A 16,325-nucleotide genomic window follows, 5' to 3' on the forward strand; every position below is an offset into this window, starting at 1 on the left:
TAGTTATTTATTTAGCATGGTTTCGGTTCTCCAAAACGGACAGATGTTTCATCTGCTGCGCTCCTTCTGAGTGCCGCTCTCCTTGTGGGTGCGGGAGGTAACATCTTAACCTCCATTTGTTAAAACTGCAGGGTGAGTTAAGTTCAATAATTTGCAGCGGCGCGTCCGCATTGGTTGTGCATAAAGGTTCTGCACCTTCATTTATTTTCTCAAAATAAACTGCTGGCTCCTCTGAGTAGACTATAAATTGATTAAAACAACGTTGCATTCTCTTTAGTTTTCTCTGTTCTGTAATGGAGAATGGAGTTAAAGGCGCCATGTTATGTGCTGCGGGCACATTATTATTCTTGACTATTTCTTTTCCTTGTTTTCTTATAGATTTTAGTTGACCTGTTATTAATCTATTTTGGAGTTTGGATAAATTCCTTTTTGCTCATGTAATTATGTTAATTTGTGGCGCTGTTGGTCCGCCTATAAATAGGCTGGTTTTCGGCATGTTGGCATGTTGGGAGCGCCATCATCCTTTCCGAGCTCCGCCTTTTCCGCTCGTCCCACTTGCTCCATCCGTGCGGTGCGCGTACGTCCAGTCGCTGTGGGCCGCAGCTGACTCTCCAGCCAGCCATGCGGTATTTTTGTTAGCTTTTGTTTGTCTTTCTTGTGATTTTGGCCTGGTGGGACCGGTTGTCCTGTTTTCGATCTTTCTTTTGATTAGATTCTCTTTTTGCTCTAGTCTGGTACCAGTAGGGGATTCGACGGCCCTGTATAGGGTTGGCCCCCTGCTGTACCGTTTTGTTCCGTTTGATCGGCTCACCAGGTCCAACTTTATGTTAATACTTTTGGGGTTTTGTTTTTTCTTTACTTTTGGGAACACGGGATTTGAGGGTCTTAACATTATTTTCTTCGCAGAAAATCAGGGGAAGCTGAATTAAGAAAATCAACATGAAGAAAATTTATAAATAAACATTTTGTTAAACCCTCACATTGTTGTCTCGTGTCCTAAATATGTTGTGTCCTTGGTGGACGTAACACGCCACTTCAACTAAAGGTTTGCAGGGAGCTTCCTGATCAAGGTGTCCGGTCCATAACTCTTCAACATACTGTCAGCTCCCGGTCAGAAAGACGTATTTAGTTTAGAGTCCATGAGATGATATTCAGAAAGGATTTTTTAAAAATTGATTTTAGTTGCCTCTGCGATTAACTCTTTGCGTAAAGTCTATCATGTCTTCATGTGCACTAGTCAAAGGTGTTAATTGTAACCTGCCAAATGATAGGGGGCTTAAAAAATAAATGGTTTAACACACCTGGTTCAAATGATGGCTCATTAGAGGCCTACGAAGAACATTAACATACTGAACAGGTTGTTACTACCACCAGGGAGACAACTAAAATATGCAGAATGCCAGCCCTCGAGGACTGACTTTGGGCACCCCTGCATTATGTAATCAGCAGGTGCAGAAAAAGCATTTCGCCAGCAGAAATATGGATAAAAACAGGACAGGTCCAGACCGATATGGCCCACAATGGGAGTGTTAGTTTGCGCTTTAAAAGAAACCAGACTTTTTATATTTAGAGTTTTTAGAGTTCTCAATATTTTTTTCGTTTATCTTCAGTTTCATACATTTCAGTTCAGTTTACAGCTTAACATGTTGGTCAAAACAAGAAGAGGGAGAATCTCCCCCTCATCTGAACCACCTGGCTTTTAAAGGATTGGCTCCCACCAGGATTAATTAGAGGGGTGGAGACATTCATATTTTCAGAAATAAAGAACAAACATATGCACTAAACTAATCCTAAAAAGTTTCTACAGAGTTACCATTAACTCAAACAAAACTAGAAACAAAAACAATCTGGGCCCAAACAAAATCCAAAATACATCTCTCCTCCCTCTCAGAAAATAGATTTTTCCAATGAGGCTGATTGGAAACACCAGGTCCTTGTCAGCCTTGCTCATGGGCACGCTTCCATGGCAACACAGGACCAGGTGACCTCAAAGAGATGAGAAAGATGATTAAAACAAGTAAATAAATCCAACCACCTCCCAAAACAATACATTCACCCAAATAAACCAGAATATACAAAACACACAAAACAGCACCAATTATTAATCAATTCAAACAATTAACTGCATTTTTGTTTATTTGTATTTTTAACTGTTAAATATAAGTAGGCAGACAATATAAATACATATGAACAATTCTTGATGATGGTAATTCCACAGTATCAAAAGTCTAAACACTGAATCAGTGGAGTCAATCATTGTAGAAAAAATGTATGTTTTCATTTAGAGTTGTGGATTGTATCTTCTAAGTTGATATTGTGATTTAAACCAAATGATTTCAAGTTCTTTCCATAACCTTCCTTATGAGGACCAGGAAGAAGGCAGAACCCAACCATATTTGGAAAAGTGTGTAAATTCCAATGAGGTGCAGTACCACTCTGAAACCTTATGGGGGCAGCATCGAGTCACACACACACACACACACACACAGCTATACAGGTATATGTGGTTTAGCCTGCCTTTTTCGCCAAACAGGCCCGGTGGTGGTTTAGATGGACTACCCTTTCCCAAGTAGCTAGAGCAACGAGAGATGGCTTAAAACACTGCAAAAAATCTGAAAAAAATTTAGCTCACTTTAGGTTTCAGATAGCAGCTACACAGCCTTTGTTTCAGCAATCTGACACCATGGTGGGTTATATGGACATCAGCAAATTGTGGTTTATGAGAACAAAACAAAGTAATGTGAGGACTTTAAAGGGACAACTACGTCATATTTAAAAACCTGCTGATTAGCATAAACACACAACCTGACAGCATACAGCATTAACAGAACATAATTTTATTAGGTAAATATGACCAAATAATTCACTTATTTTTCTTTAAAAATAAAAGTAAGCCTGAAATTGAAATGACCAAAGGAAAATAAAAAATTTAAAATTTAAGTGCTGCAACAAAACATACAGAAAAGTAAAATTAGGGTGCAGAGTGTTACCAAGTATTCTGAATATAAATAAATAAGTAAAACAATGTTAAATTAAAATTCTGCCACTTTTTCCAATATTTCTTTATGCTGGACAACAAAAAATGTCTCACCATTAGAAAAAGAGCTTTTCTGCCTATTAACACGACTACATGAAAACAGCCTCTATGTCACGGGACTTTACAGATAATATTATTTGATAGGCAACAAAAAAATCTGTTTTAGTAGCATGAACAAAACAGAACCCTTTTGAATAAATGATTACTTCACATAAAATCTAGAGCTTTTTCTTTTGTGTCTGCCTTTTAGCAGTTATTCCACGGTTTCTCACAAAGTCCCTGATATTTTGTGCTGTTCTTTGAGCCAGCACAGGATCTTCAACCAACTTGCAGTGATTGCACTCATTTTTAGTGGCAAGTTTTCCTTTACCTATGTGAGCTTTAAAATGCCTCATAACAGCAGAAACCTCAGCACTTGACCAAGGGTTTTTTGGTTGTCTTCTGGGTGCGCCAGAGGAGGTCTCTGAAGAAAAAAAAAAACGTAAAGAGAAAAGCAGTTTATTAAAATATAAAATAAAAACATGCTACCTTTACACAGGATAACAACCTTACTACAAAGTTTAGAAAAAATATTGTCCAATCATGAAAGTAGTTTAGCTGTAGTTTGTGAGAACAAACTACAGCCAAATGAAACCAGACAATGAAAAGTAATGTGACATGATTGCTATCTATGAAAATGGCACTCCAAATTTGTAATAACCTTAACCACATTATAATGGATAGAGAGCATAGAGGGGTTATAAGCTATGTATGGAGAGCCTTATTAGTGGCCAGTTGCATCAAGATGGCTGCTGGGCAAGCATGTTTGTAAGTTTGTCTACAATCGACTAACTGAAAAAGTGAACAGAAATTTGGAATACCAAGCTTCAAAAATGTGAAATTACTGGAAATTGAGTGGAGAAGAAAGACAATAAGAAATGTCCAAGCAGAAACAAAAGGAATCTTCCAAAGGGAGACATGTGGACAAAAACAAGTTGCTTCAGTTTAGCTTTATTCTTTGCTTGTGCTCAATAAATAGCTTATTTATTGTTGAACTCCATGTCTCCCTATCTTTTATTATGGCTCAAAGAGCCGGTCATAACACTCTTCACTAGGTTGGCACATGTCTCAAGCAAATGGCATATAGTTCCAGGTCATCTGGACTGCATGGCCTTTAAGCATGAACTAGTTAATATGGTCAGCTCAATAGAATCATGCTTTAACTAAATGTAGCTAGGAGTTGGGATCAAAACACAGCATTAATAGGAAACTTGACTTGCCTTCAACAGGAGGGACAGTTTTCTCTGCTGTCGATGACACTGCTCCCACTAAGACATACAACAGAAGTTAAAAAATGGGTAGACAAAAAGTAATAGCATCTTTGGATTCAAGTAACATACACAAATCATCCATATTCTTGCTTTGCTCAGGTTCCACAAGTTCCTCAGGTTTCACAGGTTCCTCCGGTTCCACAGGTTCCTCGGGTTCCACAGGTGCCTCGGGTTCCACAGGTTCCTCGGTTCCACAGATTCCTCGGGTTCCACAGAATCGCTACCATCCGAGTCACTTAAATCCTCCTTTTCTTCATCCTCACTTAGTTCTATTTCATCTGAAAGTCATTAGAATACTTTCTAAAGTGAATGCCATACATAAAATTATATCTAAGCACTACCAAAATTAGGTTTAAAACGCGTTTTGTATTTAGTAATATGTTCTAACCTAGAGAATCACTATTGTAATATTTCTAATAATAATAATTTATTTACATCCATCAATTTTACAAATATTGGTAATGTCAGACAAGTTCTACTAATGGCAAAAAGATCACAAAAAATAATTTAAGCAATAACCTTCGATTTCAATGTCATCAAGGGATTTCCCTTGCAGGGTGCATATTTGTCCTTTCTCCATGGACAAAAGGAGCTTAGAAATCTTTGCCAGTTGTGTTGTTGGCACAGGTAAGCGATAAAATTCCCTGTGGACACGAATATCATGCCCCAGGAAGTCAGCCACCTGGTCAATTTCGTTATTTTTGAGGTTGAGGACTTGTGACAATGTGGCAACATGCTTCCTGAGTTGTGTGGACCTTAGGAACTCGGGATGCTTCGCCCCACATTGGCTTCCATAAACACGCAAACAGTCTTGGCCCCTGTAGTGACTTTGAGATCTTGGTCGGGCAAAAAGAAAGATGTTTGTGGAGCAAACACCACATTGCTCTCTTTTGCTGACCAGCAGAGTCAGAGCATCCACCACATCTGGAGAAAGGAGAACCGCAACTTTTCGACCTCTTTTCCAATTATTTCAACATGACTGAAGTAGCTACAGAGCTTTTTTCAACCTTGGACAGCCCAGCAGCAACATCTTCATGGAGCTTGGAGTCATCCCTCTGCTGGAAACCTCTGAGATGAATCTTTGAGACTTCTCCAGCTCGTCTTCGATTGAACACAATGACCTGTGCAAGAGTAACTTTTGCAAGTTCTGCATAATTCTGGGGACTGACCTCATCTTTCAAGTTAGAAAATGCATTTTCTCCAGATTTCTTAAGATACCTATGAAGACTCTGAACATCTTCTGTGAATGGTAAGGTTAATGGCTTATTATATTTGTCATGACTCAAAGTGTTCAAGGCAGAATGTGACAATAACTCAGACCACTTGGATGTATACAGCTTTTGAAAGCGTCTGTTGACTTAATCAGTTCTTCATCTTCTGCCATGAGCGCTCGGCAGTGGATAACGTCACTGATTTGTGTAGTGTATGTCCTAGTTTTAGTGCAAGACTTGGTGTTTGGTATGAATGCTTTTCTTCATCAAAACCACAGACAATCTTTACTGCCTGGACAACTCTTTGGAAGTTAGCAGGTTTCACAGCTTCCTCCAAGTTATGTACAGAGAATTCAGACCGTAGACATATTAACAGACGTCCAATTTCACGGAGCTTCTGTCGAATGTACTCATACTTGGTAGGGTCTTGTCCATGTCTGTTGTAGAGAGACTGGGCCAACTGAATAATGGTCAGGTCATTTCTCACAACTGTGGCTACATCATCCTGCTTCATGGGACCGAGGAGCTTCCAAACCCCACTTGAAATCTCCTGACAGAATGCAGACTCTTGAGCCATAGCAAAACCCAGTACTTTGGTTCTTCCAGGTCCTGGGTTCAAATCTTCATTTTGTGGCTTACAGGGGCATCTTCGGACATGTCTCCATAGTTCCTTTCGAATATACATACCTTGGCAGTACATACAATGTATAAATGTTCCAGTCTTTGCTTTCGCTTTTGGCTTTCTCTTTACTTTCAATGATCCTTTCCCACTTTGTAAAACCTCAGAGTTATGTTTGAAGTTCCCCTTGTTTCTCATTTTCTCTAGAAGAACTTTGCGTTCTTTTGAGTCTTCCGGAAGGGAAAAAACATAAGCAATTTCAGCATGTGTCTTGTGGGTTTTTAAATGGCGTGAAATTTTGCTCTGTGGTCTACCACATACAAAGCAGAAGTTCTTAACACCCATAATATGCTGTGAGGATTCCTGTTTGTGAGGCTCCTTTTGACTTTTTGGTTTTTTGTTTGAGTCTTTTGTAGACTTGACTGGGCTGAATGTTTCAAGTGTGTCATCACCCATATCATCTGTGTGAAATGGAGGCCAGATATTTGATGTGCTAGGTTCAACCACAGAACTTGAGTCTGGCAAGAATGAAGCGAGATCTGGTATTGTTGGGTTTCCTTGAATTTGTCCAACTTAGACTTGATGGGCTGAAAGGGGATGCTAATATCTGAGTCTTCATCAGTTTCTGCAGATTCTGAATTTGGTATGTAGTCCATATCAGACTCATGGCCATCATCTGACATTTCACATTGTTTGGAAGGTGATGTGTTGTTGTCGTCATCTGATGAGGAGTGAGCAATGGAATATTTAAAAAGTTCTTTTGCCTGAAATTGTGGGAAATATAATTTATGTTATAATTGAGACTTACAAGGCAAAGCTAAAAAAAAAACTTATGTGGACATTCACCTGGGTTCTGTCATTTGTAATTTGTTTAAGGCAATATGAATGCCAGACTTTTGAACAACCTGTGAAGAAATTTAAATGTAAAAAAACAAACAAGACAAAAAAAAATCAAAATCTCAAATAAGCCATTACACCTTATTTTAAGATCACAAAGGTAAATATGGATAAACAATTATTTTTTTAAAATGTGCAAAATTGAACTTTTTGGGTAAAATTTTATGTTCCGTTTTAAAAAAATATTAAGGGTAAAGATTTTAAGGTACTTTGAAATCTTCCACTGCTTTGAAAGTCACCATGATGATGTACATTTCATTAGGCCCGAGCAGCTAAGCGCTGCGAAGGCCTATTGTAATTGTGCTGTAAATTATTTAGGCCCGAGCAGCTAAGCGCTGCGAAGGCCTATTGTAATTGTGCTGTAAATTATTAGGCCCGAGCAGCTAAGCGCTGCGAAGGCCTATTGTAATTAGGCCCGAGCAGCTAAGCGCTGCGAAGGCCTATTGTAATCGTGCTGTTTATTAGGCCCGAGCAGCTAAGCGCTGCGAAGGCCTATTGTAATCGTGCTGTTTATTATTATTTTTCTAACGCCAAATGAATTGGCTTTTTGGGGGCTTTATCATATTCAAAAACTCACCAAACTTGGCGGGCTCATGGAGCCTGGTGAAAATTTACGTATTTTAAAGTCACCGCAAAAATCGCACAAGAAACTGCTCAAGGGCGCCCCCTAGAAACTTTCAAAAGACCCTTTTCTATTCACTTACTTTATCGTAGAGACTTGAAATTCGGTACAGTTGTAGAGCTCCCCAAGACCCTCAGAATTTACAATTAATGTCATAGTGCAAGTATCCCAGGAAGTCGGCCATTTTGGATTGAAGTTCCGATTTTCCCCCTATTTTGGCCGTTTACAGACGTCGCATTTGATCTAACTCCTCCTAGGGATTTCGATCGATCGGCTTCAAACTCGGTCAGATTGTTCATAAGGCATGGCCGATTCAAAGTTATCAAATTCGTGAGTTTTCGAGCATGCTGAAGGGGTCGTACCAGGGGTCAAAGTTCACCGACTCACCAGAATGTAATAAACTGTTATATCTCTTACAAATAAACTCACAGAGCCACCAAACTTTCTGTGTGTGAACACCTTTGGATGACCTACAACACCCATTTGTGAAATTTTGAGATTACCTAAGCCACGCCCCCTTACAACAGGAAGTGTCATGTTTCACTGCGAACGTTCACTATCTGACCCCTTTCACCTAATCAACATGAAACACTGTCGACAGACAGAAGACATGTTGGTGTGTCAGGGTGTCCAACCCCGTTTGGTTTGGATGCAGCAGGTGGGCGTGGCGGCGTGGCGAAGTGACCTTTAACGCCGTCTCCTTACGTTTGGCCTTGAATTCCACAGTTTAAAGCCCAGCTGCACCAAACTCACTAGGTTTGATCCTTGTGGGCCCCTCGACAGGAATCCAGTGTTATTTTTTGTGGGCGTGGCCTAATGTCTCAACAGCGCCCCCTTAAAGATTTTAAATAATCAGCCCCAAGCCATTCTTTAACCTAGAATTATGAAACTTGGTACACTTGTGTATATTGTCAGGACCTACAAAAAGCCTCTTGGAGCCATGGTCTAAACCCAACAGAATGTCGGCCATTTTGGATTAAATTCGCCATTTGCTGTTTTTCACAGACGTCGAATTTGATCGAACTCCTCCTACAGCGTTTGACATACAGACTTCAAACTCAGTCAGCGGAGAGTTCAGACATTGAAGGTCTAAAGTTATCACAGGAATTTTTTTATGTCAAAGCATGTGGCGTGGCTAAGTGCCAAACTGACTATTCGCCATAAAACATCAAAGTGACATAACTTCCACATACAAGGTCACAGCTGCTTCAGACTTCCTATGTCTCACTACTGACCAACCCTCATGGTCAGATGATGACGTAACCTTAGCTCCGCCCACTTTTAACAGGAATTCAGCTGTTTTTTCTACTGTATGTCTTATTTTTACTGAGTAATACATATGGAATTAATCTTCTACCACCTGACATAATATGACCTGATGATGAACTGTGAGGATGAACTCTGACTCATGGGGGCGTGGCCAACTGTCTGTCCTTCGCCATATGCATACAACTGTCTCTGAATCACACACGCATCTTCCGATTGGCACCAAACTGGATACGTTTGACCTGTGCTAAATGCTAAAGAGCCCAACGGGTTTGAATTGTGATTTTACACTGCAGTGCCCCCTAGGTTATCCCATCTCCAATATCTCCTCTCTACATCGACCAATCTGCACCAAATTTGTGGTGTGTCGCCAGGGAACCATGCCGAAGTAAACGGTGCGAACTGCCTGGCGGACGCGCGCCTCAACTGTGCGAAAGGGTACGCGGTGGAAGGCTGGCGGCGGTGCTGGATCCCCCGCGGTGGCTATAGGCCGGAGCGGCGCTTGGCTGCTCGGGCCGCTTGAGGCTCCGCGGAGCTTTAATTATGATTCTAACGTAAAATAAATTGGCTTTTTGGGGGCTTTATCATATTCAAAAACTCACCAAACTTGGCGGCCCCATAGAGCCTGGTGAAAATTTACGTATTTTAAGGTCCTCGCAAAAATCGCACAAGAAACGGCTCAAGGGCGCCCCCTAGAAACTTTCAAAAGACCCTTTCCTATTCACTTACTTTATCGTAGAGACTTGAAATTCGGTACAGTTGTAGAGCTCCCCAAGACACTCAGAATTTACAATTAATGTCATAGTGCAACTATCCTAGGAAGTCGGCCATTTTGGATTGAAGTTCCGATTTTGAGCCCATTTTGGCCGTTTACAGACGTCGCATTTGATCGAACTCCTCCTAGGGATTTCGATCGATCGGCTTCAAACTCGGTCAGATTGTTCATAAGGCATGGCCGATTCAAAGTTATCAAATTCATGAGTTTTCGAGCATACTGAAGGGGTCGTTCCAGGGGTCAAAGTTCACCGACTCACCAGAATGTAATAAACTGTTATATCTCTTACAAATAAACTCACAGAGCCACCAAACTTTCTGTGTGTGATCACCTTTGGATGACCTATGACACCCAGTTGTGAAATTTTGAGATTACCTAAGCCACGCCCCCTTAGAACAGGAAGTGTCATGTTTTACTGCGAACGTTCACTATCTGACCCCTTTCACCTAATCAACATGAAACTGTGTCCACAGACAGAAGACATGTTGGTGTATTAGGGTGTCCAACCCCGTTTGGTTTGGATGCAGCAGGTGGGCGTGGCGGCGTGGCGAATTGACCTTTAACGCCGTCTCCTTACGTTTGGCCTTGAATTCCACAGTTTAAAGCCCAGCTCCACCAAACTCACTAGGTTTGATCCTTGTGGGCCCCTCGACAGGAATCCAGTGTGATTTTTTGTGGGCGTGGCCTAATGTCTCAACAGCGCCCCCTTGAAAATTTTAAATAATCAGCCCCAAGCCATTCTTTAACCTAGAATTATGAAACTTGGTACACTTGTGTATCTTGTCAAGACCTACAAAAAAGTCTCTTGGAGCCATGGTCCAAACCCAAGAGGAAGTCGGCCATTTTGGATCAAAGCCGCCATTTGCTGTTTTTCAGAGACATCATATTTGATCGAACTCCTCCTACAGCGTTTGAGATACAGACTTCAAACTCAGTAAGCAGAGAGTTGAGATATTAAAGGTCTAAAGTTATCACAGGAATTTTTGTATGTAAAAGCATGTGGGCGTGGCTAAGTGCTAAACTTTGACTATTCGCCATAAAACATCAAAGTGACATAACTTCCACATAAAAGGTGACAGCTGCTTCAGACTTCCTATGTCTCACTACTGACCAACCCTCATTACATTCTCATGGTCAGATGATTACGCAACCTTAGCTCCGCCCACTTTTGAAAGGAATTCAGCTGTTTTTTCTACTGTATGTCTTATTTTTACTGAGTAATACATATGGAATTAATCTTCTACCACCTGACATAATATGACCTGATGATGAACTGTGATGATGAACTCTGACTCATGGGGGCGTGGCCAACTGGCTGTCCTTCGCCATATGCATAGAATTGTCTCTGAATCACACAAGCATCTTCCGATTGGAACCAAACTGGATACGTTTGACCTGTGTTCAATGCTAAAGAGCCCATCAGGTTTGAATTGTGATTTTACTCTACAGCGCCCCCTAGGTTATCCCATCACCAATATCTCCTCTCTACATCGACCGATCTGCACCAAATTTGTGGTGTGTCGCCAGGGAACCATGCCGAACTCAACGGTGCGAACTGCCTGGCGGACGCGCGCCTCAACTCTGCGACAGCTTACGCGGTGGCAGGCGGGCGGTGGTGCTGGGTCCTCCGCGGTGGCTATAGGCCGGAGCGGCGCTTGGCTGCTCGGGCCGCTTGAGGCTCCGCGGAGCTTTAATTGTATTTAAATCTATATACTCACTTCTGAAAATGCTGAAGTGAGTGTCAACCATGAAATTTGTTCATGGTCGACAGTTCAACAAAGACATAGATCCTATTTGCAGCACTTTTTAATTCAAATACAAATTAACTAAATATATTACCTTTACACTGGTAGCCAACCCACTTGAATGAAGAACAAGGACCAAAACACTGAATACACTTCTCCAAAGAAGATAATGTTGTGCACATCAGGTGATGTTTTTGACACTACAAGGAAAAGATTAAACACACACATATACATATATATATAAGAGTTAGGGATATTTATTTAAAGTATATTCAATATTGGGTAATGAATGAGAACATATTTAAAGAGGGTGCAAATCATAAAAAAATAACTTTTCCTGCAAACTTTTAAATTGTTAAATTAAAAATATGTGGTAAAGACGCAGAGAAGACAAAATCTTTATATATATTTTTTCTAAGTATGACAACATTTAAAATTTTATTCTAATATATTCTGGGATGTCAAGTCAACATTTGTCAGAGGTCAAACCAATATTAACAACCTCACAGGAACCAGGAACCAAAAAATATATTTTTATCAATTCAATAACGCCAGGTCCCCATATACAATATGGTCCTCCTGTATCACATTGGGGCAGTTGACCATGAAACACACACATACACACACTGAACTTGCCACCTAAAAACCATGACATAAGACTGCCTACAAACCAAGTCATATAAACCACATGACATTCAGGTCCACACACCACACACCACACACATTAAGTAGAACAGATTGCTGAACTGACATCATAGCTACACTTTAATCATAAATACTCTGTTGTTGGGAAGTGAATCCAGACTGAATCGGTCTCATTGGGACACTGGTTGTCATCTGATCCTGGTCATTTTCAGCTCACCTGAACAGAATAAATAAAGGTCAACACAATTCCCTTTGACTTATTTACGAAGATATCCTCATTAAGTGATGGTGCCCTATGACAGCAAACCCCATGAAAGGTAACTAGTTTAAACCCAGCCAAATGTTGGTAAAGTCAAAATAAAAAAAAAATTCTGTACCTGTTCTGTGTTGTCAGTTGTAGAGTTGAATGAGTACAGTCAGGACTTTGAGACATTTCTTTCTCCAACTCCTGTGAAAAAGAAGAAAATGATTATTTTTCCCCACAGAAGAATTCTGCGATGTGAGAAACAATAGTTTGATGTTTGACCAAAGCGTTTGAATTCTGGAAGCGCTTGACAGACAAACTCTTAAGAACAAGTAGAATGATAGCAAACTTTAATAAATATTCAAAATGTTATAATTCAGCAGCACTGACCAAATTGAAGTCTGATTCTGTGGTTAAATTAAAGTAATTCACCAAAATGTAAGTATTTTCTTAACTATTAAGAAATTTAAATCTTATTCTCCCAATATGTTCTGGGATGCCAAGTCAACTTATCAGAGGCAAACCAATATTAACAACCTCACAAGAACCAAAACAAATGTTTTTTATCAATTCAATAACGCCAGGTCCCCATATACAATATGGTCCTCCTGTATCACATTGGGCAGTTGACCATGAAACACACACATACACACACTGAGCTTACCACACTGAGCTTACAAACTGAAACCATGACATGAGACTGTCCTTACAAACCAATGTCTTATAACCACATGGCATTCAGGTCCACACACAGACACATTAAGTAGAACAGGTTGGCTGACTGACATCATTTAGCTACACTTAATCATAATACTCTGATTGTTGGGAGTGATCCAGGACTGAATCTGTCTCGTTTGGACACTGGTTGTCATCTGATCCTGGTCATTTTCAGCCTCACCTGAAACAGAAAATAAATAAGTCACACCATATTCCCTTTGACTTATTTACGGAGATATCCTCAATTAGTGATGGTGCCTATGACAGCAAACACCATGAAAGGTAACTATTTAATCCACCAAAATGTTTGGTAAGTCAAAATAAAGCCCACTTCTGTACCTGTTCTGTGTTGTCAGTTTGAGAGTTGAATGAGTACAGTCAGGACTTTGAGATGTTTTTCTCAACTCCTGTGAAAAAGAAGAAAGAATGATTATTTTTTCCCACAGAGATTTGTGCGATGTTGCAGAACAATAGTTTGATGTTTGACCAAAGCGTTTTGAATTCTGGAAGCAGCTTGACAGACGAACTTAAGAACAAGTAGATGATAGCAAACTTAACAAATATTCAAAATGTTATAATTTCGCAGCACTGACCAAATTGAAGTCTGATTCTGTGGTTAAATTAAAGTAAATTTCACCAAAATGTAATGTATTTTCTTACTTTTAAGAATTTAAATCTTTATTCTCCCAATAGTTCTGGGATGCCAATCAACATTTATCAAAGGTCAAACCATATTAACAATCTCACAAGAACCAAAACAAATGTTTTATCATTCAATAACGCCAGTCCCATATACAATATGGTCCTTCTGTATCACATTGGGGCAGTTGACCATGAAACACACACATACACACACTGAGTTACCACACTGAGCTTACAAACTGAAAACCATGACATGAGACTGTCCTTACAAACCAATGTCTTATAAACCACATGGCATTCAGGTCCACACACAGACAACTTAAGTAGAACAGGTTGGCTGACTGACATCATTTAGCTACACCTTAATCATAAAATACCTCTGAGTTGTTGGGAAGTGAATCCAGGATGAATCTGTCTCTTTGGGACACTGGTTCTTCTGATCCTGGTCATTTTCAGCTCTGATCTGAAACAGAAATAAATACAACTCAGCACTATATTCCCTTTGATTATTTACGGACTATCCTCAATTAAGTGATGGTGCCTAAGACAGTAAACACCCATGAAGGTAACTAGTTTTAATCAGCCAAATGTTTGGTAGTCAAAATAAAACCCAACTTCTGTACCTGTTCTGTGTTGTCAGTTGTAGAAGTTGAATGAGTACAGTCAGGACTTTGAGACGTTCTTTCTCCAACTCCTGTGAAAAGAAAAAGATTGTCTTTTTTTTTTCCTCAGAAGATTTCTGGCTTAGCAGAGAACAATGTCTTATGGTTGACTTAATTGTTTCGAATTCTGGAAACAGCGTAAAAGATGAATGATGGCAACTTTAACAGATAGTCAAATACTCATTCACAAGTATTGACAAACTGAAGTCTGATTCTGTTGTGAATTCAAAAGATTTTCACAAAAGTTAATGCATTTCTTTAACTTTTAAAAAAATTAAATCTTTACTCTCCCAATATTTTCTGAGATGCCAAGTCATATTATCAGAGGTCAACCAATATTACACTCACAAGACCAAACAATGTTTTATCATTCAATAACGCCAGGTCCCATATACAATATGGTCCTCCTGTATCACATTGGGGCAGTGACCATGAACACACACATACACACACTGAGCTTATAACCATGACAAAGACTGTCTTACAAACAATGTCTTTAAACCACATGCATTCAGTCCACAACAACACACTTAATAGAACAGGTTGGCTGACTGACATCATTTAGCTACACTTTAATCATAAAATACCTCTGAATTGTTGGGAAGTGAATCCAGGACTGAATCTGTCTCGTTTGGGACACTGGTTGTCATCTGATCCTGGTCATTTTCAGCTCTGACCTGAAACAGAAAATAAATAAAAGTCAACACCATATTCCCTTTGACTTATTTACGGAGATATCCTCAATTAAGTGATGGTGCCCTATGACAGTAAACACCCATGAAAGGTAACTAGTTTTAAATCCAGCCAAAATGTTTGGTAAAGTCAAAATAAAAGCCCAACTTCTGTACCTGTTCTGTGTTGTCAGTTGTAGAAGTTGAATGAGTACAGTCAGGACTTTGAGACGTTTCTTTCTCCAACTCCTGTGAAAAGAAGAAAGAATGATTATTTTTCCCCACAGAAGATTTTCTGTGATGTAGCAGAGAAAATAGTCTGATGTTGACTTAAGTATTTCGAATTCTGGAAACGGCGTAAATACTATCCTACTGTAATTATTTATTATACATTTGTGGGTAACTGGTTAATTTGCACTGCAACGTCTTGTACAGTCAGCCATCTATTCTTGTGAAAAGAAAGGTAAAACAAAGGAGGTTCAGGTTTAAATCATCATTATTAGCGCATTTCTTAAATGAACATAATCTTAAGATTCATAAATTTTGATTTTTTAGTACCTTGAGTCGCCATGGCCAGACTGAGTCCCATAATTGTACGTAATCTCTTCTCCCTGATTGATATCTCGAGTTGCAAATAAACACAAATGTGGCTTCTGTTGCACAGTCAGATACTTCATTTTGGTATTTGGGCTGATATTGTCATCGTTTATAAGCCTTCCAAGAGAGCCATCTTCTTTTGCTGCATCAACACTGCAAATATATAACATTATTTTAAATATAAACATATTCATTTACATATATGCCATTCTAATTAGACTTCTGATACAAACATACTCACCACCAGAGTTTTCCATTAAAGTAGAATTCAAACAAGAAAACTTTAAGGTTGTCATGGTAAATTTTCTGTCTCCTCTCACATTCCTCTTTACTTATCAGTTCACCTCGATACTCACACAGAAAGTCTCCTTTCTGAAAGAGGTTGTGGCAAAAATACCACGGCCTAATGAAGAAAGCAAAAATAATAGTAGAAAGAGTAAACAATGTATAAATGATTGACTGTAATTAAACCACCCCCAAAAATATCCATACCTTTAAAGGCATTGATGTACTTGACATCAAGCCCCACTTTGTCCGTTTTGGTATCAATATAATATTTGGCATCTTCCTTCGGTTTTATGCGTCTTCGCCTCTGCATGTTTTACTGGCATGTATGAAAAGTTATAACAGTCAAATAAGGAATTACAGGCTTCTTTATAATTCCT

General features: G+C 39.5%; 2 long non-coding RNA genes across 2 annotated transcripts; both read right to left on the bottom strand.

Annotated features, from left to right (window-relative positions):
• Positions 1-2,950: 2,950 nt before the first annotated feature.
• On the bottom strand, positions 2,951-4,496 carry LOC145550548 (uncharacterized). The gene is made up of 3 exons (XR_014086433.1): positions 4,417-4,496; positions 4,297-4,344; positions 2,951-3,500 (listed from the first exon to the last, which is right to left on the bottom strand). It is a non-coding gene; the product is annotated as an uncharacterized LOC145550548 (long non-coding RNA).
• A 40-nt stretch (positions 4,497-4,536) lies between these two features.
• LOC145550549 (uncharacterized) lies at positions 4,537-15,313 on the bottom strand. The gene is made up of 4 exons (XR_014086434.1): positions 15,241-15,313; positions 14,980-15,069; positions 11,577-11,682; positions 4,537-4,625 (listed from the first exon to the last, which is right to left on the bottom strand). It is a non-coding gene; the product is annotated as an uncharacterized LOC145550549 (long non-coding RNA).
• Between the last annotated feature and the right edge of the window lie 1,012 nt (positions 15,314-16,325).

The sequence above is a fragment of the Poecilia reticulata genome, unplaced genomic scaffold, assembly GCF_904066995.2.
Source record: "Poecilia reticulata unplaced genomic scaffold, P_reticulata-male-v2 Scaffold_81, whole genome shotgun sequence".
NCBI lineage: Eukaryota > Metazoa > Chordata > Actinopteri > Cyprinodontiformes > Poeciliidae > Poecilia > Poecilia reticulata.